Raw genomic sequence first — 25,767 nt, forward strand, 5'->3', positions numbered from 1 at the left:
TTCACAGATACATATATCCGTATAACTGAATCATTTTGTTCACCGGAAACTAACACAACATTGTTAATCACTCCAGTGTAAAATAGAAAGTTAAAAAATCAGTCAAAAGCCTGTAAAAAGATCGAAATGAATGTGGACAGTATTCACATAGCTAAATATTCACGGAAGAATAATACCAGACACTTCTACTGTGCATATAATGGGCACGTACATTTAAGGGCCTTGGACACTGGTCTTTCCACAAAGCTGTGCAGGAGGGGTGGTAATCCCCGCCCCTCCTCAGCATTTTATACAAATGAACGTCAAGGCAGAGAGGAGTCAGGAAATGGCAGGTCGAGGACAAGATCTTGCTTCTCCCTGAATAGATGTTAGTGATGCTGACAGGCTCATCTTTCCTTTCTCATGGACACTCTGCTTCCTGATACCTAATCTTGAAGTCATAACACAAGATTGCTTTGCATTTTACTACATGAGAAGTGAAGAGCTAAACATCACAGTACGATCTTTATTGAACTAGCCCATATTGCCCATATACTGTCCACGACAAATTTCCCTTTGGTCACTATAGCCTCGAATGCAGACGAAATTGTAATGGCAGAAATAGGTGAGACCTTAAAACTGAGGTCCAGGTGAAACCTGGATTGACAGAACTTTCCACCTTTGAGTAAATGTTTACCTATGATTAACTCAACAATGGGCATGCCTAAAACGGATGTTCCATGTATTTTCCATCTAAGCATCCATTTGACTCAAAGACACACATTACATGCTGAACATTTCAGATTAATGAGCATAGGCCCACAGCAAAGCCAGGTTAATATATTTCCTGGTTGCTGAATCTGATCGTCTCCATCTGATATCTCATGCATTAATGTCCCAGGGAGCTTAAGTTGCTAATAGAGTAAATATGAAAATCATAAAAGATTTTATGTCTCATAAAGGCTTTATAAAGCAAAATCTGCATAAAGCAATATTTGGCAACATAACAACAATAATGATAACATAATAATGATAGGCAATGCTCTATCCAATATGTAATTAATATTTTAATTATTTTTCTTCATAATATCTGCATCCCACTGTGCAGAGTAACTGCATCTTATCATTTTAAAAGATGACAAGATTACCATTATTAATGTTCTAGGATCCATGTATTTATTTTTTAATGTTATTAATGCTACTAATGACGATGAATATGAGTGTCATAATGAGGTAAGGATGCGGTTCGTTCTGATTCCACTTGGATCCCTGGAATTTAACATTCCACATTGATTAATTATTTATCTGTGGCGGGTGTCGACTTTTTGTGTATCCCAATTGTGTATCCACATGTATATTTATGTCCATAAATTATTTTAAAGAGCCCTGAAAATAATTGGTCTATTATCTCACGCAGATAGTTTAGATTGAGATGGATAGAATTTTCAGAATTATAAATATCAAAGTACTTATTTTTAGACTTTTTAAAAAAGCGAACGGTGCTTTTACTGGCAGAGGGAATTATAAGCTTTTACCTTCTCAGCCGTGGATCGCAAGGAGATTGTCTGTTAAATTCATGAAACGCTTTAAAATAGTTTGGTTTCCCCCCCAGATTCTAGGCTGAGCATAAATATAATGTGTCTCATGATTTAAAGCTGTTCTGTTCAACACAGTAGCGCTTAGCCAAACGTGACTGCCTAAGAGCTTGAAATGAGGCTGGTCTAAATGGAGATATGCCATAAAGCTGAAATACTCTCTGGGTTTTGAAGGCTTAGTCCAAAAAACCCAGAGCTCATTAGTAAAATCTTAGTGTTGATTATATGTTTAAATGACAATATTTTGGACAGTTTGGGCTAAATAAAATATTTACATGTCACATTCTCTTTTTTTTACTCTTTATATTCAGGTGCAAGGAAATCACATACAGCAGCCCACGTAAAATTTCTATTGGGTAGCCCTGCTCTTGATTCCAGTCTTTGTAAACTGTCATCAACCCATTTTCCAGATGAGAAAGTTGAGTTCACAGAGATAGTATTGGGGATTCAAATCCAGCCGGCAGCTTGGCTCTAGAAGCTGTACTCTCAACCCCTGTGCTGTATTCCCTTAGGCATAAGCCCCCGAATCCCTGATAGCTTGGCTCCTTCCCTGTGGATACCCTGAGCTGCGTGGTTGATGGGAGACAGTTATACCATCGATACTCCAGCAACACCTCTAAACACTTCGAAGGAAGGTCAGCAACAATCTCTGGCATATAAAAATATCCCCAGTTGCAGTGTGACCTGTCCCTAAAGGAGGACAAGGGCCAACTCTGGCCGAGATAATTCCTCCAGGAAAGACAGGGGCTGTCACCATGCTCCTCGGTCCGGTATTTGCATCAGTGACTGACACTCTATTAGGATTGGTATCAAGGGGGTGGGCTCCTGGTTTCCCTGGATTTGGGCCTTTCACGCCTTCTGATTGATAGCTTCTGCTTGGAAAGCGGTCACCCGCGCAGCTGTCTGCTGCTCCTGTCCGCCTTTCCACTGCGGTTGATGCAATTCTGGTTTCATTCATCAGCCCCCTTGAATAGCAACATCCTCCAGTTGGAGGAAAACCTGCTGTTGCCGCTCCGGGTCTGCATTTGCATGCGTGCGCTGTCCTGCCAAGTGCTCCATGGCCCGGCGTCTGCCAACTGACAGGCAGCCTGTGGATCCCGTCCCTGATAAGTTTTCTGGTTTCTCAAATTATCTGTGTTTTACTTCGCTTTCATGCTCAAAGCATAACAAATTTCTTTGATATGTTTCTGTGGTGCTGTGGAATGCCAATGGCATCAATTGAACTGTCTCGCACCACAGAAAAAGCTGTTTTTGCAGAGCCTCCATTGGCCATAAGCTATAAATATCTGCTGCTTTATAATGTCTTTGATTGCTACATAAACTCTGATCATTAAACATTGATCAAAGATGGTTTGGGATCAAATGGCATTATGCTGTGATGATATTCAAGTGCAACAGGCACAGGTCGGGATTAGGTGTCCTGAGTGTGCCCCTACCCTCCTCGTGGGGAAGCTACCAGTGGACTCAGACACATCAGCTTTTGTCCTCCGGGCTGATTTTAATGAAATGCATGGTGGTGCTAGAATTTTCATGGCCTATTATATATTTCTTAGGAAACTTGAGATTTTTATACAACTACTGCTGCCTTTGGGAACATTGCAAACAGAGAAAAATTAAAAGTTGAAAAATAGATAGCCAAACAGATAAGAAACAAAGGAGACGGATAATAGATAAATAGTCTTCTGTACTTTAAAATATTTTTTGTTTCCTTTTTATATTGACAAACATATATTGACTGCGGAAAATTTGAAAAATGTAGGAAAAAATTACTTCAGGCCCACAAACCAGAAATAATCTGTTAACATTTGTCATTCTTTGCTATGGATAAAGATTATTTTTCAAAACACTGGACTGCACTAGGCTTTTGTTCTCATCTTGCTGCCTTTAGCATTCTTTTTCACTTTGATACTCCTCCTGAACATTTCTCTCTGTATTAAATATTTTTCTATATATGTTAATTACCTTGATTGTGGTAATAGTTTCACAAGTATATGCATGTATCAAAATTCATTAAATTGTGTACAAAAAAGATGCACAATCTTCTATGTATCAACTATACTTCAAGAAGGCTCTTAAAATTTTTTTTATAACTTCTGATATGATAAGTGTGTGGTAAATCCTGTGTCATAACTAATTACATATGGTTGGACATAGATATCTTTTTTTTTCATCTCTGTCAACTATCTAGGGTCTTGGGGATCATTAGGATATTGGGGACCACTGAACAGAATACAGGTTGAAATAAACTAATGTAAATTAAATGAGCAGTTTAAATATCAACTTACCTAAAGACAACATTCATATTTACATTCAACTTGTGAATGGAACAATATTTCTAAGTCAATTAGAGTTTGTTAGGGGTTTTAAAAATACACACGATTTTTCTTGTTCAGGTAAGCAAAGTCATGCTCCCGGGGAGAATTTTCTCTCCTACCTACAGCTGAGTTTCTTTAACATATGCTGCTTTCCATTCTCCCAGGAAATCAAGCTATTCTTACTGGTTTTCTCTAGAGTCAGAGTTTTCACTTGTAATATCTCCAGTTTAGAAGCTGGATCATTAGCAAGATTCCAGAGTAATGATCAGATTGTGAATGTGCTACATGATTGAGTATTACAATCATTTACTGTTCAATACCTTTGATGTCAAAACAACTGAATCAGGCAGGGCAAAGTAGTTGCTTAGTATTGTCAAGAGAAAAAAAGGGCCAATGACATGTAGTCTGGTGACGAAAAGTGTTGAGTAATGTTAGTTCTTTCACTTGAAAAGAAAGATGCTTATCTAGATGGCCTCTAAGTTCTTATCTTCCTCTGAAATGCTATCATCTGTGAGAGAGATATTTGCAGATGTATATATATATTTGTTTCAGTGACTCTCCAGGAGACCCCACTTCCCAACATCCATGCCTTATTTTAAGCCTGGGTTGGCTCTGTGATCTGCTTTAACCAATAAGCTATGACGGAAGTGACGCTGCCTGAAGTGGTATTTTATACCAAGCCTTGTTAGGTTGCAGAAGCAAATTTTGCATTCTTATAGAAGCCAGCTGCCAGGTTAGAAGTTGACCCCCTCAGACTGCGATGCTGTGGGGAAGCCCAAGCAGCCTGTTTATTATACGCCTGGAGGAGAGATTGGTCCCTCCCAACAGCCCCAGGTAAGACCCAGCTAGCACTAACTAACCATCAACCATGTGGATGAGGCCATTTGGACTTTTCATGCATCTCACCACCTGAATGTCACCATGCGCAGAAGGAGAAATACCTGATCAACTCCCCAAATCGTGAGAAATAATGGTCATTGTTTAGGTCCCTATATTTTAGGATAGGTTGTGATGCAGCAATAGGGAATGATGCATATTGACTGCTATGGGGAATACAGAATAGAAAAGATGTAATTTTTTTCCTATTTGTGTAATGACAGGCATATACACGGACATATGTACGTGTTTGTACACTGCATTCTTTCCACTGCGGTAATAAAGATAAGACTCAGCTTAAAAAGAAAACCACACAGGTTGACATGGGACAAATTTCTTGCACTCTCCTATTGGAGTGGTCATGGAGTCATTCAATTCTTGAGGAATATTTGGTTCTTGTTGTTCCTGTGAGAGGTTCAAATCAACAGATTCATGAATACGTTTTTCCCTCTCGATTAGGAGGAATTGTATTCCAGAGGAACACAGTTAAATTGAGTGGAATATGCGCCCACCAAGTTCCGGGATACATAATGTGTGTGGTAACCATGTCTGACACGACAGAGCCTGATGGGTGGCTGGATGGAAATAAAGCTGCCAGCTTCTGCCGTAAAGGAGAACAACAGACATTTATATTTCTCCAAGCAGCTTTCAGCCTGCCTTATAAGCAGATTTATCTCGGTTTGAATATGAGCAGGGACTTCCTCCAAGAGATGATGCAAGAGCCATCATGGGCCTCTCCTCCTATCTCTGTCTGTCTTCCTCTGCCTCTTGCCCTCCTCTCTCTCCACCTGGTGAGATAAGCAGCATAAAATCACAACCACCCTACAATTTCACCAGAAGCAATAAAACAAGAAGAGGCACTGCCTTACCCCACACGCTTGCTAACATCCCAGCCAAGGAAAAAGACTTCGCACGGTGCAAGGCTGACTTTGTCCTTGGCGTCCATCTTCAGAAGAAAGGCCAGCTGTGCACCATTAGAAACGCCCCCTCTCCTGGTCAACGCAAAGACAAACCACAGACTCTGCCTGTAGTAGCTCTGCTCTCTGCACATCACCTGCTGGTTCCTGGAAGCTCCCATCCATGAAACCTCACCTGCAGTCACGCTGGAATTCCCAAGGCAACAGCTCCCCTGATGCTAGTTTTGGTTTTGGCAGCTATTTACAGATTCAACTTAAAAAGCATCTATGTTCTAACAAGTAGGCTACCTTTGGAATCACAATGCAAGTTTGGGGTATAGCCCATCCACATAAGTAGTAGGTTTTAGCTCCAAATATAGGGTTGACTGGGTTTCCCCTGGTGGCTCAGCTGGTAAAGAATCACCTGCAATGAGGGAGACCTAGGTTCAATCCCTAGGGGAGAAGATCTCCTGGAGAAGGGAAAGGCTACTCACTCCAGTATTCTGGCCTAGAGAATTCCATGGACTCTATAGTCCATAGGGATGCCAAGAGTCGGACATGACTGAGCGACTTTCACTTTCACTGGAGGGCTGCCTGAGTTTCCCAGGTGGTGCTAGCGGTAAAGAACCCACCTATCAATGTAGGAGACATAAGAGATGGGAGTTCTATCCCTGGGTTGTGAACAGCCTCCAGGAGGAGGGCACAGCAATTCACTCCAGTATTCTTGCCTGGGAAATCCCATGGACAGTGGAGCCTGGCGGGCGACAGTCCATAGGGTTGCAAAGAATCAGACATGACTGAAGTGACTTAGCACGCACAGAGGGTTGACTGCATGCTTGGAACTGGCAGTAGAGGATGGGGACCCACTACTCTCTGGAGGGCCATTGCCTCCTTCCCCACTGCTAGGCATATGACCCTCACAAAGAGAGTTATAGTCTGAAACCTTTGCCTCACTGAAGTGTTTTCTGAAATGGCTGGGCCTAGGCTCTCTTTCTCTTCGATTATCCAAATGAACAGGCTTGCTGGCAGAGATGCCAGAGCGGGTAATAAGTTGCTTGCCTTCTTCAGGCCCCTCACAATTTACCCCAAGACACCCCCCACACACAAAGGTCAGTGTGACCCTCCCAGGCAGCTCATGCTCTGTAAGCCCCCCTCATTCTCCAAGCTCAGATGAATATCCAAATGTCCCGCTAGGTACTAAAAGGAGACTTTTCTCCATGAAGAGCACAGAACTGACATCCAGTATTCCAGCTGGTCATCTTTATTGGTACTAACCTCTGTCTTCAGTTTTGAATTACTGCTTGCAGGGAGAGAGACAGAGAGAGGCAGAGCAAGGAGCGATGCAGCAGAGAAATGATAGGAACTGACATGAAAAGATACGGAAGGTATGGGCACACACACCCAGCTGTCTTGAAACTATATTTTCTGTGTACTAATAATACTTGGGGCTTCCCTGTGACTCAGACTGTAAAGAATCTGCCCGCAGTGCAGGAGACATTGGTTCAGTCTCTGGGTTGGAAAGATCCTCTGAAGAAGGGAATAGCAACCCATTCCAGTACTGTTGTCTGGAGAATTCCACAGAGGAGCCTGGTGGGCTATAGTCCATGGGGTCGCAAAGACTCAGACATGAGTGAGCGGCTAGCACAGCAACACAATGATGCTGGTCAACTCCTTTTTGTTATTGTTAGTATTTGTTGAGCCGTACAACTTGCCTTACAAGAAAATGAAATCCTATGGACTTGGCCCCAAGGTAAGTCAGGCTCACTTCTGAAGGTCCATTGTCTGGAATAGTAGGACCTAGCATTTAGTAGCACCCAGTTAAATATTTGTTTGATTGATTAATGGTTTATGTACTTTAACTGTATTTTCTTTAAAGTAATTTAAAATTAATATACACAAACTTGTAATAAGTAAATGAATTCTCATTTCACTGGGTAAGTAGATAGCGTTAAGATGTTCTAACTACATTTTCTTCATATTTGCCACCATTTATACCAGCTTGGTAGAAAAATCTTCCATTTCCCTGTAGAATTTTGTGTGAAAAAAATTGCATATCTAGAAAATTGTGTGTGGGTGTGTGTGTCCCATAAGGTGTTAAGCAGTTATTTATAGAAGGAAGATTTTTTCACCCTCAATTCCAGGGGACATTCTATGTGTGTGTATGTTCCCAGGAGTTGCCAATAAGTTAAGTTTTTTAAATTAAATGATACTGAAACACAACATAAGTTTCCTCTGGAAGAACCCTTGTGCTGCATGCTTTGGAAAAAGTAGCTACCTCTTTTTCTAAGACTGAATTTTTTTAATATGACCAATTCTAAAAGGTTTAAAACATTTGCATAACTAGATTTTAAAACATTTATTTTTATTGTACATGAACATTGCTTATACATCCTGCCGTATAACACCACTTTAAAATCATGAAACAGCTTTATTGAGAGTTAGACGTCCTGTAACCCAAGGATTTGTGTCTGTTTTGAACCTTGCATTGTATTTCTAAACTTTGCTGGGCTTGAGGAGGCTGAGAATGCATTCGTCACACTTTTCATTAATTTCAATAATTCCTTTTATATGAAGGTATAATTGACATACATTTTATTAGTTTCAGGAGTACAACATAGTGATTTGATATTTGTATATACTGTGAAATGACCATGAGAAGTCAAGTTAACATCCATCACCACATATAGTTACAGAATTATTTTCCTTGTAATAAGAATTTTTAAGATTTATTCTCTTGGCATCTTTCAAATATACAATATTCTATGTACTAACATCATGGGAAATAGATGGGAAAACAGTGGAAACTGTCAAACTTTATTTTGGGGGGCTCCAAAATCACTGCAGATGTTGATTGCAGCCATGAAATTAAGAGACACTTACTCCTTGGAAGGAATGTTATGACCAACCTAGACAGCATATTCAAAAGCAGAGACATTACTTTGCCAACAAAGTTCCATCTAGTCAAGGCTATGGTTTTTCCAGTGGTCATGTATGGATGTGAGAGTTGGACTGTGAAGAAAGCTGAGCACCAAAGAATTGATGCTTTTGAGCTGTGTTGTTGGAGAAGACTCTTGAGAGTCCCTTGGACTGCAAGGAGATCCAACAAGTCCATTCTAAAGGAGATCAGTCCTGAGTGTTCTTTGGAAGGACTGATGCTAAAGCTGAAACTCCAATACTTTGGCCACCTCATGCGAAGAGTTGACTCATTGGAAAAGACTCTGATGCTGGGAGGGATTGGGGGCAGGAGGAGAAGGGGACGACAGCGGATGAGATGGCTGGATGGCATCACTGACACGATGGACATAAGTTTGGGTAAACTCTGGGAGCTGGTGACGGACAGGGAGGCCCGGGGTGCTGCAGTTCATGGGGTCTCAAAGAGTCGGACACGACTGAGTGACTGAACTGAACTGAACTGAACTGAACTATAGTAACCAAGCTATACATCATGACTTACTTATTTTGTATGTGGAATCTACCTTTTGACTTTCACCCATGTTACACTCTTGCCCCCTGCTTCTAGCAATCACCAGTCTGTTCTCTGTATCCATGAATTATTTCCTTTTTAAAAATTACTTTTAAGTCCAATCTTAACTGTTTAATCAAAAGTGAAATCTTGCTTACCATCAAAATTTTAAGATTTACTCAAAACCTATATATGTCTTCTGAAACACTGGGAGTGGAAAGGACGGTGAAATTCCAACCTTGGAGGTAGGGGAAACAATTTGGGGCATGGTATGTTGAGAGGCACCACAAGGGCTCATTGGGAGGCAAGCTTGTCTCCACCTGTCCTGAACTCCCCACCCTAGGAGTTGCTCTTGAAATTGAAAATGGTGCCCAGAAGGTCAAGGTTAGGGCCCATCAGTTGCCCACCAGATGCACACGAGCAATGGACCATCAGAAGATCTGACTTGGAGATCGTAAGAGCACTGCTCATGGAACAGGCACATCCCAGAGGGGCTGGCAGAACTTATTCCCAGAGCAAAACATGATGCCTGCTCTGTAACAGAAGTGTCATCACTCTAAAAAAGAAAGGGGGGCTTAGCAAGAACATAGATCTAGGTGAGGGCATTTCAGTGTTGGGCATCGAGGCAACCAAAGGCTCTGGGTATGAGGGAAGGGGTTGAGGACTTGGTAACAGCTGAGCTGTGAGAACAAACAGATGCCAAGGCATAGTGATTTAAATAACGTGAAAGTCTGTGTCTCCGTCCCATAGCTGTAGGTTGGAAGTTGACATGGCAGAGCAACCCTCAGCCTCGAGAGCCTTTTGTGGCCTCGGGCTCCTTCTATCTGACGCACCGCTGTCCCCTTGGGTGTCTCCTTCCTCTGGGTGGAGGACCTGGGTTACTGTAGGGAACACGGTCTGGATCTTACGCTGAGGGAGAAGAGAGACAGAGAGAGGATTGCAGAGTTTTAAAGTCCAGATCCGGAAGCGGAACACATTGCTTTCATTTACATCCCGTTGGCTACACCCAACCTTCAGAGAGTCTGAGAGGTCTTATCTCAAGCGCTCAAGTGGGCAATCAGGTGACAGGAAAACTCTAGATATCCAGTGGGGCAGAGGAGAGTGGCCAGACGGGGGTATAGTCTAGTCTGCCCGGATGAGGCCAGCTATGGACATCTACGTGGTCTTTGCTATAGAGTCAAGACTTAACTCTTATTGGTCATGTTTTCCTGAAACCCATCTCCCCCAGGGCTGCTAGGTACCAGTGCAGCCATCACCTTGCCCATGGGTCCTGTGGTCCAAAGACTGACAACTTCCTGAGACGGTCTCCTGCATGACAGCATCTATTTAATTGAAGCTGACTATTAATGAGAAGTAAAAGGCATTGTTTAATTTTTTTTTTTTTTTTTTGCCTTTTGAGGAAACAGCCTTGACATTAGAATTCTGCAAATGAAGTAAACCATCTAGTCAATCCTTTTCCATTTACTTACATGAGAGAGAGTTGGCTGCCAAGCTAAAAGGCACTAATGTATTCTCTTCACTCCAAATACATCAAAGAAAGAATGAAAAGATATTGCAAGGAAAGTTGTCAAAGCTTTTTCCCTTTTTTTTTTTTTTTCCCCTTAAGCTGTCTATTTAATGGAAATGGCTACTATGCCGTCCGGAGATTATCCTTAATGAAAAAAAAAAAAAAAAAACAAAGAAAGGAAATCCACTTGATGCTTTGTAAAGAGTAACTTTGTGACTTCCAAGCACTTTTCATCCAGGTACCTGGTAAAGGTGATAGTCTAGATTACTGCTTTTAAGGCAGGAAGTCCATCCTTGAATATGCTGCTGCTGCTGCTGCTAAGTCGCTTCAGTCGTGTCCGACTCTGTGCGACCCCACAGACGGCAGCCCACCAGGCTTCCCCATCCCTGGGATTCTCCAGGCAAGAACACTGGAGTGGGTTGCCATTTCCTTCTCCAATGCATGAAAGTGAAAAGTGAAAGTGAAGTCGCTCAGTCCTATCCAACTCTTAGCGACCCTGGACTGCAGCGTACCAAGCTCCTCCATTGATGGGATTTTCCAGGCAAGAGTGCTGGAGTGGGGTGCCATTGCCTTCTCCCCTTGAATATGAAGCTGCCTTAATGCCAGGTAATGTAACTGCTGCTGAGTCTCGGGTGAAAAAAAATGTCTTAACCTTAGCAGCCAACATTGGCCACTGTTCCTACTCACACTTGCATCTTTTTACAGTGTGTCCCACCTTTAAACTTGTCTCTCCAGATTTTGGAGAAAACCCTTCATCCCTCTGGGAATGCTGTCTGCACAGACAGGTTTTTCTCCAAGAAGATCTCCTTACACTATTTTCCAAGGAGTGACATTGACTCCCTGCCTGAGAGACACCTTCGCACATTGTCCAACAGCTGACAGACATCTGCTCTCCTCCTGGTAAACTGCTGAAAGCTTGACACAGTCCAGCTGATGACGGCGAGCAAAATGGGAGTTTCCTGCTGGCTGAGGGTTGCTTGGGCCCACTTTGTCTGCCTCATGACAGACCCTTCCCAAGGAGACTCTGAGAAGTCATTTCCACTCAGTGTTAGCAGAGGAGGGTGTGCCTAGAAACTTTTCCTATCCCTCAAGGCCTGACGGGTTTCTAAACCCTGTCAGAAAGAGGATCCAAGGGAAAGATTTGTGTTAGTTATTTTATCAGCGCCATAACAAATCACCGCAAGTTCAGAGACTTAAAACAATGCAAATGTATTATCTCCCAGTCCGCATGAATTTGGCTGGTGTCTCTGCTCTGGGTTTCACAGGCCAAAAAGCAAGGCTGGGGTCTTATCAGGAGGCTCTGAGAATCAACTTTAAACTCATTTAAGAGCAGATAAGGGACATGCCAGCTAACCCCTGAGGAGCAGAGCTGCTGGTCAGACCCACTGGAGAAGCTAGACTACCCCAGGCCAGGGGGGTTAGATGAGGACTGGGAAAAGATACCTGACCTTATTTAATATTCATTTGCAAAATATCCAAAAACTAAGCCATCAAGGAAAGTGGGCTGGTAGCACAAGAGAAGGCCCTTGCTAACTAAGCAATCTTTTCTTTCACCAAGTTCCCACCCGGACCCTTCCCATTCTCCTCTGCTGTAGTCCAGCTTCGGTTCTTTCCCTCATCTTCCACCTGTGTCCTATCTCTGGGATACACTGTGGTTTCTTCCACTTCGCCTCCAGCTCAGAGAGCCTGTCTATGTGATCCCATGCTGACCGTCCCAGGTGGAACGCCCTCTACCTTTTAACACCTCCATCTAACCTCAGACTCATGTAACTGGCCTCCAACACCGAACCAGCTCCCTGGCACTAGAATAAGAGTCAAGTGAGGCAGCTGAGTATGCTGTTAAAAATTCTCACTTCTTAGAGATAGACTCTCATTTAAAACCGCTCAGATATGAAATCTGAATTTAAAAATAGTTACCTGTGACCTCGGACAGATTACTAACATCTCTAATTCTCAATTTGTTATCTGTAAAATGGGAATGACGATAGTCCTACCTCATTGTTCTGTGATGTCAATTAAATTGTGAATATAAGGCCATGGAAGCAATCTAAATGTCCATCAGCAGAGGAATGGATAAAGAAGATGTGATACGTATATACAATGGAATATCACTCAGTCATAAAAGGAACGGAGGTGAGTCATTTGCAGAGACGTAGATGGACTACAGACAATCGTAAGGACTGAAGCAAGTCAGAAAAAGTATATATCAATGCATTTATGCCGAATCCAGAAAAATTGCACAGATAAAGCTGTTTGCAAAGCAGAAATAGAGACACGAATGTGGAGAACAAGCATACAGACACCAAAGGGGAGTGAGGGGATGGAATGGCTGGGAGACTGGGATTAACATATATACACTACTATGTATAAAACAGATAACTAGTGAGAACCTGCTGTAGAACACCAGAAATGCTACTCAAGGCTCTGTGGTGACCTAAATGGGAAGGAAATCCAAAAAAAGAGAAGATATATGCTGATTCATTTTGCTGTATAGCAGAAACTAGCACGACATTGTAAACCAACTGTACTCCAAAAATATTTTTTAAATATCCAATACATATCTGCCATTTTATTAGTTGTTGCTTACAATCACACATAGGGACTCCCAAAGTGCCTTTGAACATTACTATAAGCCTGCAAAGAAGTCTCCCTTGCTTCACCACCCAAGGACGAGGAAGAACACCTAAAAGACTCAGAAATACCCTTCCAGTTGCCTATAAGAGAGGGCCTGCGGGGATACAGCATGCTTGGGGCTGGTGCACGGTGATGACCCAGAGAGATGTTATGGGGAGGGAGGTGGGAGGGGGGTTCATGTTTGGGAACGCATGTACACCCGTGGTGGATTCATGTCAATGTATGGCAAAACCAATACAGTATTGTAAAGTAAAATAAAGTAAAAATAAAAATTAAAAAAATTTTAATTTAAAAAAAAAAAGAGAGAGAGGGCCTGCGGCTAGTCTGTAGCACATCAGACATTGAGTATGATGGTGTTAGTGTCCCTAGGGGCAGGTGGTCACGTCTTGGGTCATGCTGTTGAAATTATTGTTTTAAAAGTGCATGTTTATGCTTTATTCTGAAGCCATATGTAGCAGGGAGTTGAGAGAGAGAGATTAGTAGGGGCCAGATCAAGCAGGATCTTGCAGGCCATCTGTCAAGAGCTGATCTCCATGCTAAGAGTGAGAGGACACCAGGGGACCTTTTAAACTAGCGAGTGACATGACATGACACTTACATTCTCATCACTTTAGCTGTCGTGTGAGAAGTAGACTGGAGAAGGCAAGAATGCCCCGTCTCTTGGACTAAGGCAGCAGCAATAGAGATGAAGACTTGTGGGTGGATTCCAGAGATAAATAGGAGATGAAATCAGCAAGGCTTGGTTATAATTTGAGTATGGGAACATGAGAGGGCAGGAATCATCAAGGATGACTTCTACCTATTTAGACTGAGTAGCTAGCTAGAAGGGTTACAGTGTCATATGGTGTAGGAGGACAAGCTTTGCTTAGTTTCATTTTGTGTGGGAGATGGATCATAAGTTACGTTTTGAGTGTTTTGCATTTTAGATGTCTCAGGACACACCCAGGTGCAGATGGAATGCAAGAAGTTAGTCATAACCAGCCTGGAACAATAGGCGTTGGTGGGAGGAGTATACTGTCTCTGATGGTAAAATGTCTACATTCTCCATTGACCTCCTATTCTATACAATAGCCACAAATTCTTCTCTTCTCATCAAGAGGTAGGATGCATTTCTCTATCCGCTGCATCAGGCTTAGCTACGTTAGATGATGGAGCAGTAGTATAACCGTGCCTCAAGCAGGGGTTTGAAAAGGCTTACATTAGGACTCATCCCCTTTGACTGTATGTGCCACTCTGATATACTCATGTGATGAGTCCTAGGTAGCCTGCTGGAGGGAAAGAACCCATGTGAAGGTGAACAAAGCCAGCCGCCACGTATGACTATGAAGTTGCCCTGCAATCTGAAGTCATTCACCTTGGTCCAGAGGAAAAGAAGCTCAGTTGACCCAGAGAGTGGTGAGATAAATCAAATGGTTGTTGTTTAAGCTGCTAAGTTCAGAGATGATTTGCTTGGCAGGAAGAGCTAACTAATGCACAGAGTATTAGTTACCATCGTTTTAAGCCAGGTACTTTTTCCAGACTCCATTACAGCTAGACATGGTCTTCTGAGCACATTCTGGCCAAGGAAATGGAAAAAAGCATGGCAGGTTCCAGGACAGACATTCTCTTAAAAGTTGGTTGGTATGATCACCTGGTTTATCTTCTCTCCTCCCTCACTTCCGTCATCTGCCACCTGACCTGCAGCTGTGATGACTGAAGCACAAACCATCATCCTGGACCATGGAACAAGGCAGGTGCATCCTAAATGGGAAGAAAGCCAGGTCCCTGAAGACCTCATGGGGAAGAACCAGACACTAGCTTTCCACCGTATACCTCACATAGTTTCCTAACTTCCATTTTTCTTTAAGCCACTGTTATTTGACTTATTTTACTTACAGACCTTAAGCCTAAGATTTAGAGCCGTTATCAAAGTGCTACACATACCAAGTGGAAGAGGAAAGAGCAACTCACTCCAGTATCCTTGCCTGGAGTATCCCATGGACAGAGGAGCCTGGCTGGCTGCAGTCCGTAGGGTCACAAAGAGTCGTATGTTCCTGAGCGTATACACAGACACAGACACAGACACAGGCATACCAAGACTGTACTTTAGTCATTGATCTTTGCTTGAACCCTAGTTTTCTAAACCACTCACTTTTGGTTTTCTGTTGCAAGTTGCAGCAATAAGCCACTTAGCTGCCCCGCCTGGTGGATTTCCCTGCCTTATCCAAACTCACAGCAGTTGTCTGACTTATTTGAAAGGTCCATAGATGGTCCATTCAACACCTATGTTACTAACAAATAGCTCTGAATTGTGTACCAAAATTCAGAATGCAAGAGCATTTGCATTCCTTTATTCTTTAAATCAAGTGCAATGTAATTCACACTTCCACATCCGGCATTAACAAGAAGTCCTCCCTTTCCTCTTCTGAGATAAGACAAGCGTCCTAGGAGCTAAGGAAAGTCCCAGAAGAACACACAGATGTTTGCGTGTCACTGCCGTGATACTCCTTGTTGTTTTGGGAGCTGTATTCATTTATGCACTCAGTTGAAGTCAATCATTCACTAATTTAAAAAAAAAAAAAAAAGATACTTGTCAAGTACTTAACCAAGGTGTCAGGCATTGTAACAGAGGCTGAAATGAACGGGGAATATGAGGACCATCCCATCAGTCCACTAGCCACCATCAGTCCACTCCTGTGGCTGAGCAGAGAGGTCAAGGCAGGTAGTTAACGCCTAGCCCTATGTCAAGTCCCCTGCCTATCAAAGTACGCTTCTGCCTCTGGGTACTACAGTCTCCACTGCTCTCAGAATGCACACATTTTTCTGTTTGCCTTCAGGGAACCCAAATACTATCACAGAATACTCCCCACACCCCCACCCCCTCCACTTACCTCTGAAAAGATCAAGCGTCCATGCCCCTACCTCTCAGAAACTCAGACCCTCAATGTATCCAGACCAGAGACATCCAGGCTAGTTGACTTTTACACACCAAACAAGACCTATAGGTATCTGCTTTAGGCTAGCACACTTTTTTTTTTTCCCCAGAAAGCAACTTAACATCCTAAAATCTATGGTTTTCGCATCAAAATCCACATTTGCTTACAGAAACGGAAAGATCCGGTGAACCAGTCCACATGGGAACGCCCCTGTAGAATGAGTGCCCCCACTCTGGCCCTCCAAGTTACTCCCTTTGGCACTGCGGTGGCCTGCACCTCTCACAGAGGCAGGTGCACTCATGAGCTCAGTCTATACTTGCCATGAGAAATGCTGCTATATATGTTCACCAAACCATTTTCCTTTCCTTTCTGGACCCAAAACTAAGCCACATATTCCCAGGATCCCTTGCAGTTTCGAAGGGAGGGACACGTGACTAAACTGGGGACAATGGACTGAGGTGGGAATGATGGTCTCTCTGACCCATAAAAGCCTCCTGACAATTTGTCCTCACTCTCTGTCACTCACTGGCTGGATGCAAAGAACTCCAGGTGTGCAGAGTCGGGGGGAGGCTCCAGCCAAAAAAAGACTGGGACTGACTGAACAGAATAGAGCTCCCCGATGACTGCACGGGATTGTAAGGTGAGCAAAAAATAACTTCATCTTGTTTTAAGACACTAAGACTTTGCGGTGGCTTGTTACAGCATTTTAGCCTATTTGGCAAAAGTGCACACTCTGCTTTTTGTTGAAGAAACTGAAAAGTTACATGGCATTAGTGAATGGAATATGGATAGGAAGAGGCGAAAACAGGGGCCAGGAATTCAGTGTTCTGTAGTCACTCATCTGGCTTTCTGGGGAGAGAATAGTAGAATACTGGTGGAGGGAGAGATGGTTACAGAGAAATGAACTCCGGTCAGGAATCTTCTGTGCCAGACACCATCCAGATTCACTGTGTCAAGATAACTCCTTGATGAGCTATGTACCACTGTCCTCGGTTTATATTTCAAGAGACTGAGGCAGGATCATCATGTGAAATGCTGGGCTGGATGAAGCACAAGCTGGAATCAAGATTTCCGGGAGAAATATCAATGACCTCAGATATCCAAATGACACCACCCTGATGGCAGAAAGAAAGAAGAACTAAAGAGCACCTTGAAGAAAGTGAAACAGGAGAGTGAAAAAGTTGGCTTGAAACTCAACATTCAGAAAACTAAGATCATGGCATCAGGTCCCATCACTTCATGGCAGATGGATGGGGAAACAATGGAAACAGTGACAGACTTTGTTTTGGGAGGTTCCAAAATCACTGCTGGATGAAGCACAAGCTGAAATCAAGATTGCTGGAAGAAATATCAATAACCTAAGATATGCAGGTGATACCACCCTTATGGCTGATAGCGAAGAACTAAAGAGAATCAATGAAAGTAAAAGAGGAGAGTGAGAAATCTGGCTTAAAACTCAACATTCAGAAAACTAAGATCATGGCATCTGGTCCCATTACTTCACAGGAAATAGATGGGGAAACAGTGGAAGAGGTGAAAGACTTTATTTTGGGGAGCTCCAAAATCACTACAGGTGGTGATTGCAGCCATAAAATGAAAAGACGCTTACTCCTTGGAAGAAAAGCTTCGACCAACCTAGACAACATATGAAAAAGCAGAGACATTACTTTGCCAAAAAAGATTCCTCTAGTCAAAGCTACGATTTTTCCAGTAGTCATGTATGGATGTGAGAGCTGGACTATAAAGAAAGCTGAGTGCTGAAGAATTGATGCTTTTGAACTGTGGTGTTGGAGAAGACTTTTGAGAGTCCCTTGGACTGCAAGGAGATCCAACCAGTCCATCCTAGAGGAAATCAATCCTGAATATTCATTGGAAGGACTGATGCTGAAGCTGAAACTCCAATACTTTGGCCACCTGATATGAAGAAATGACTCCTTGGGAAAGACCCTGATACTGGGAAAGATCGAAGGCAGGAGGAGAAGGGGATGACAGAGGATAAGATGGTTGGATGACATCACTGACTCAATGGACATGAGTTTGAGTAAGCTCTGGGAGTTGGTGATGGACAGGGAAGCCTGGCATGCTGCAGTCCATGGGGTCGCAAAGAGCTGGACACGATTGAGGGACTGAACTGAACTGAACTGAACTGAGGCAGGAAGTTTGCTTGTGGCTTCCCTGAATCTGGGTCTCTTCTCACCACACCCCTCACTACTGGATGCTCAGCCCTGTGTAGCTCATGTCACTGGGGAGGAAGTTTAAGGCTATGACCAGACTTAAGAAAAAAAACCTGTCCTTGACTTCTGATACATGAAGACTGTCTTTATTTTTAAATGGCTACATTTTAGAGTTGGAAGGAAGATTAGAGATCGTTACAGCTCCCTCTCCTCCTTCAGTAAGAGACTGAAGCCCAGAGAGGTGATGATATCGAATGAGTGAATGGTAAAATTGGGACCAGAAATGTATTTCTGAAGCCACAGGGTCTGGTGAAGACCATCCACATTCTTCCTTAGTTTAAGGCTTTGATCCCTGTCTAAATGCAAATTTTCCTGGGAAAAGACTTTTATACTTAATGTGAGTAATGGTGGTAACCACTTTAAGTGACTGAGGAATGAAAATTGGCCACAGGAAAGAAAGGGCTCTGCCTACTTCACACTGAACCTGGTTGCCCTGAATGACTACTCAAGAACCTTCATCAGAGATCAGATTCAGTCATGACCACAGCATTGGTCTAAGTTGACTTCAGATGGGTAGCCCTAGAAGAACTTTCAGACCCTCTGGTTAGGAGCAGAGGTTTAAACAGTTGGCCCAATGGGTCACAACAGTAATCAGGGACCAGGGAAAGATTAGACCCAGTTTCTTGCTCCCTGGGGACAACGTCAAGTCTGTCTCCATTTAGCCCTTATTTGGACCACTCCTTCCCAAGTGCCTGAGGCAGTCATCTTCTTGCTTGTTGAATACACAGGCCACATTCTCCACCAAATGAGCCTTGAAAAGCAGCCATGTGTGTTTTGAACAAGGAAATAGATGAAAGGAACCCACTTGGATGCATAACCCTGCGATTCATCGATTTTTGTCTCCCAATTTAATTTCACTGAGGGATATATTTGAGTAAGACATGACTGCTTACGATATCTACATTAATACCAGGATCAGGGTGCTTTCAGGTCATTCTTCCTTTTGATTCTACTTTTATTTCTAGAAGAATATCATTTTTCCTGTCTCTTTTTGTAATGTGACGGTAGCAAAATAAGTGATAAGGCTTAATTGTCTCTGGAAGAAAAGCTTTTAAAATGTATTCTGTAATATGCAACATATTTAGAGCTTACGATAAGCAATTTCTCTCAGGAGGAAGTTTTCCAAGGGAAAAAAAAAAAAGTGACTCTAAAAGTAATTTCAGCAGCAAAGTAGATTAAATATCCACCATATTAGTCACAGAGCATTAGATGGAATTGAATTGACTGAGCAGAGGTCAAAGAGTGGCTGAAGTTTTTAGCCCACCAGAGGAGCAATAAAATCCAGCCATACTTAAAATCATTAACTTTAAACCCTTTGATATGAGATCCAAAACCTCACTGCTCATAGCAGCAACTTCCAAACACCAAGCCTGGTAAAAGAATAAATCCCCTCAAGGGCCCTACATCTCAAGAAATACTGTAAATGGAGTTGAGGCAACGGAAAGAAACTGGACTTTCCAGGTATCTCCAAAGAAAATGTATTTTTGCAAGACTTATTAAAACAAATAAACTTCTGGTTTACCCTCTAAAACATTCTCAGACAGATTTGTTCCACTGACTGAATGTGAGGTGTCAAAAGACTAAAAGTTAAGTTCTGGAACGAGAAGCAAACTTCAGGGCTGTGAACTCTCTCCTTTTCAATCTCTCAGCCTCAAGACACAGCGGAACTCTCACTGCCACCCGCTGCGAGATCCCAGACTCACACCTGAAGGGTGTTGACCTCTGGACTATTTTGTTTTGTTTTATTATCTTGTTGTGTTTTTAATGACAAACTGAGCTACCGGTCACCAAAGGTGAGAAGTCTAAGAGAGAAAGTGTTCTAGCATGTTCAGGAGGGAAGCAGCAGGAAGGAAGTCTCTGAACTTAGAAGGTAACTGGCAGACAACTGGAAGCTGAAGCAATGGCTGGTGATAATTAAATAACCTGGAAGCAGTCTCACATTGTTAAGTCAATTCCTAAATAAGAGACTGAGCGAGACGAAAGATAAATGGCCCTTCCTAATGGTTAAACAGTTTATCTCTCCCTCCCTCCACTCTCGCTAGTTTGTTCATCATTGCCAACTGCACAGAGTTCTGTGTCTATCAATTAACGAAATTGATTTCTTTTTAATTTCTATTAAGGTTGTGAGTAGTGCATCGGTAAATAATGAGATGTTCTCTTTAACGACGGTTATGAGAATGACGAAAGTAATGATGGGGGGCATTGGCTTTTATTTATACTTGGTTTTAGGACCAAATTAAAAGTGACTTGTTTCTGGGAAAACAGGTAGTCTATAGAATTACCTGGGTGTTCATACACTTGGGATAATATTTTAGAAAAAGATATACTCCATTTTTTTTAAAAAAGCTGTGAAATTGGTGAGGCAGGAACTGCAGCATTTGGAAAAAATCACATGCATTGTACCAAAGAGCAGGCACTAAAAGCTGAGCTTTCAAGTAAATGAGGGAACACTGAGAATCCAAGCGGAGAATAATTGGACTTGAGACAGAGGCATCTCCATTTGGGTTCGGCTGTTATTGGATGGGCCAAAGGACCACTACTAATCCTTGATGTTGGACAAAACTGCACATAAATTTATTTGACTGTGCAACATTTATAGTGGGGAAGGATGGATCTATGAAAGTCAGGAGACTTCCACAAACCTGAATATAATATGTATATTGCATTTGTGAAAGTACTTCTAAAACTTGAGAGAGAGACCTTTAGGAAGATGGCCCAGTGGCTTATAAACAATTCATTTTCTATGTCAGCTTGGATAACCTTGCTCCTGCCTCAGTTTTCTTATCTGCTAAATGGGATCATAGTAAGAGTTCTAATCTCATAAAAATCTTTATTATAAAGATTCACTGAATTAATTCATGTAGGCATTAGAAGAATACCTGGTACATCCTACACACTTAATATTTAATTTTATCATTGCTTCTGATAATATAAATATTGGATGCACATGGTACAAATTTTTAAAGGTATAAATCAGCACGCAGGAAAAATTGAGTTGGCCTTTGTCAGTAGCCCTGGACCCATGGTCACCATACTTTTAGGCAGCCTCTTAGAGACATTACAAACATATAATATATGTGTGATATATGTTTATACATTTTGAAAAAATTAATGGTAGTGCATTCTACATACCATTTTTTGCATTTTGTTTTTTCCACCTAATAATCCATCTTGAAGATAGTTCCTTGTCTGCTCTTATAAAGATGCCTTAGTTATTTTAGTATCAATACATAGTGTTTCATTAAATTTAAATATGATTTACTAAACAGATCTCTATTGATGCACAAAAAGATTGTTTCCAATCTTTTTTTAATTGAAATTTAGTTGATTTACAATGTTGTATTAGTTTCAGGTGCACAGCAAAGTGATTCAATTATATATATATATACACACAAATACACCACACACACACACACACACACACATATACTTATATATATTTAGATTCTTTCCCATTGTAGGTTAATACAGATATTGAATATAGATCCCTGTGCTATGTGCTATATAGTAGGTCCTTGCTGTTTATCTGTTTTATGTAGGATTGTTTCCCATCTTTTGCTTTCACAAACAATAGTGCAGTGTCTACACTTAAGGAGACCTCTTTGCACATGTGTGTTTATATTTATAAGAAAAACGGCTATAAGTGGATTTATTGGGTCAAAGGATCTGTCCCCTCTTTGTCCAGTAGTCCGAAAGGAGATCTTCAGATGTGAAAATAGTTTTCCAATAAAAAACATACTATAAACCAAAGGTATGATGTTATATCACAGTTTTCAAAGCGAGGAATCTGTTCACCATCCACCGTCACCTGGTTCAAAATGTCCTATAATTTTTAATTGTTCACAGTATTTTACTGAGTCATCCTCTCTTTCAGAGTTATAGCACTTATTAATTAAATACATTTACTCAGCCTGGATAACTATGATAGCTCCCGTGTGTGTATACTTTATTCAGATCAAAGTATAAGAACAGAACTAGGGGACTGAAAGTTAGTATAGGAATTACTTTTCCAATCCTCTAATTTGACCTAAAAGGATGCAGAGAGCACATAGTGATACATCCATGGATGTATGTGAAAGAGGAAGGGATAGAATTGGTCCAGGGTCCTCATTCAGGGTCAGGTGTCTTTCTTCACACAAGACTGCTTGCTCCCCAATCTTGGAATCCCCAGGAAGCCCAAACCAGAGGCTACAGAGCAAAATTTAAGCTTAAAACAGCTTACAATGGAAGGGGGAGTGGTGGCTGAGAACGTGTAGTTCTTGTAGTCATCTACCTGACAAATTTATGAAATAAGTAAGATCCTAAATAAATTATGCTTGACAACAAGCTTTTAAAGTATCCAAAGTGGTATCAATAATATCAATACTAATGATTCTACTCTGATGAGATACATAAAAATATCCTTTTATCTCTTTTATACTTTTAGAGATAGAAATTGTTCCATTTCCCACAGAGGTGATACTTGTAGTTTTCTGAGGAATAAAAGATTTTGTTAAGCAAAAGTTTTTGAAATGAATATAATAATATTTTACATAAGCTGAGAATTACTTTACAGATAATCATTGAAAAACAAGTTATCTCCCCAAATTTAAAAATTCTTCCTTAAAATACAGCTCCCTTCAAATGTAGTTTTCCACAAAGTAATCCACAGTCTTTGTGTGTTTGTATATCGCTCATCTCAATGTCTTTCATAGGAGATAACATACTCTGAGTATTAATTCTAGATCAAAAAACCAATTTTTAGCATTAACATCATGAATAAGAAATAGTAGCACTCTATGTTTTATGGATAAATAATTTTTATTTAGAGTTAGATCAGTTTATAGAAATTCATATCTGATGAAAGGAAAAACATAAATAATCAAAACACTCTACAGCATTCTTAAGAGAGGCTTAATAAATACGATGTGTGACTTCCATAATGAGATAGAAGCCTTGCTCAGTTTCCTATGCTACAGAATTCTCCATGGAACATCTTTTATTTACCCCATACACAAAACACCAAAGTTAGAAGCTGACATGGCCTCACATAAAATTAGCTCTGCTACACATCCCAAATTATGTACATGGAGTGACTAATTACTTCCCTGCTTGTTTGGCTGGTATCATTAGAGTACATCTCATTTTACTGTTTTTGTATGAGCTTTTACATGTTTCTCCAATTTGATATTATCTGTTACAAACAGTCAGCTACTTACAGCCTGCTTCCAAAGTATTTTATAACAAGCCCAGGCGGGTGCTTAATGAGCCTATTACAAGGGCTTCAGGAAGAAGAGGCTTTTGTGAGTCCCTTTCTGCCCCCTTTCGAGTTTAGAAGGTGGGAGAAAGTGGTTGAGAGGGTTTCAATGAGCCTTTGCTGGTCGATCCACCTGTGAATAGAACTGATATGTTGCAATTAGAAAGGGTGAGAGGCTGTGGAACCAAGAGCACTCCAGGGAACATCTTTGGGGGACTGACATGGTGGCCACCTAAGGTTAGGGGTTGGGGCCATCTCAGAGTCTGGGCAGATGGATTCTCATCTTCGCATCAGCATAAATTCAAGCAAATAAGTCTTTGCCCAACTCTAATGCTATTGTCGCCCTAATTTTTGAAAAACAGAATTTAACCCTCACAATATATTTTGATGTAGATAATTAGAGTCAGAGTGATGGTGAAAATTCCCAGGAAATGTGATCAGACCAACCAACAATCCACTCCTATCTATGCTATTTACCAGCCCTGCAACCTTGAGCAAGTTACTTCCTAAGCTTATTTGTGCCCCAGTTTTCCCATCTGTAAAATGAGTGTGATAATCACCCCTCCTTAATTGTTTTGAGGATTAAATGTTGCATGTAAATTGCTTGTTTTGCAAAGATTTCTTATGAGCTGTGACTGGGGACCCCTGGGGACTATACATACATATATATATATATATATATATATATATATACACACACACACACATATATATGCTTATACAAATATAATATGTATGTGTATAATCCTCACTCCTTACCAGAGGCCAAGGTAATTAGTAAGCACCCAAAGGTATATTGAATAAAGTTTCTAATTGTATTCATACTCCATAGTTATTTTTAAAAAAGCAAAACACAAAAGTAGCCATTACTGCTTTTATTGCCTAATAATTTGTTGAAATATTATTGTGTGTATGTCCCTTGAATTTCTCCAACACTGTTACCTCAAGTAGAGTAGATATCCCAATCTTTCATTTATTTTTTCATTTTTCCTCCTCAAGGAGTTTTGTAAACTTGAAAGTAGGTGTTCAAGAGTTCTTCCTGTATTCTGTAAAAGATTAAACAAAGGATTTAAAACTGAGATTCTAACATGCATGGGTTGAATGTGAGAGGCTTTAGACATTCAGTTGCTCTCTAATTCACTAAAATCCACCTCCGTACTGTCTCACACTAATTCACTTCTCTTACTTATTACTTGTTTGCTCCTTAAGGATTCTGGGTCAGCATCCCTGGAAGCTCATGAAGCCATCATCCTGTGTGTCCTTGGAGAGAAAAGGAAGATTTTTAGTTGCTCAGTCACTCAGCTGTGTCCGACTCTTTGCAACCCCACGGACTGCAGCATGCCAGGCTCCCCTGCCCTTCACTGTCTCCCAGAGTTTGCCCAGATTCATGTCCAGAGTTGTTGATGCTAGCTAACCATTTCATCCTCTGCCACCTGCTTCTCCTCTTGCCTTCAATGTTTCCCAGCATCAGGGTTTTTCCAGTGAGTCCGCTCTCCACATCAGGTGGTCAAAGGACTGGAGCTTCAGGTTTCGCATCTATCCTTCCAATGAATATTCAGGGTTGATTTCCTCGGAGTGTACTTCAAGGAAAAGATAGAGCAGAGATTTTCCTGATGCTGAAAGAGACTGAATGTTGGGGGCAGGGCCTCTGATGGAGGAGACCTTGCCCAGCCTTATGGCAGCAGGAGCTCAGAGGGGAGCTGATTGACCCATGTCCCAAAGCGGATAGAAAAGACACAGAGCCATCGGGCAGAAGTGCCCATAAGGAGGTGTGTGGGTATGTTAGCATTCAGGTGTGACCCTGTGACCAGTGTCAGGGGCTGAAAGGGCGTTCCCAGGGTCTGGATATCAGAACCCAAATCTCGGGTAACCTGGGAGAATGGGGAACTTGGTGTAAAAAACCATAATGTCCAACCAAGACAGCCTGATCACCAGCCCAAGAGGATGGCTGCTGGTCTTGGACTAAATTAACAAAAAGAAAATAAAACAAATGAGGACTCTCTTAGGCAGTTTGTTGACTTTACGTTGTAGCTCACTCCATCACTGTCTTTTTAATATAATACATTCAGTGCTAAATTGAAGAAAACAAGTGGTTCATTTCAGTGGGAGAATATTGT

Source organism: Capra hircus, chromosome 21 (genome assembly GCF_001704415.2).
Source record: "Capra hircus breed San Clemente chromosome 21, ASM170441v1, whole genome shotgun sequence".
Lineage (NCBI taxonomy): Eukaryota > Metazoa > Chordata > Mammalia > Artiodactyla > Bovidae > Capra > Capra hircus.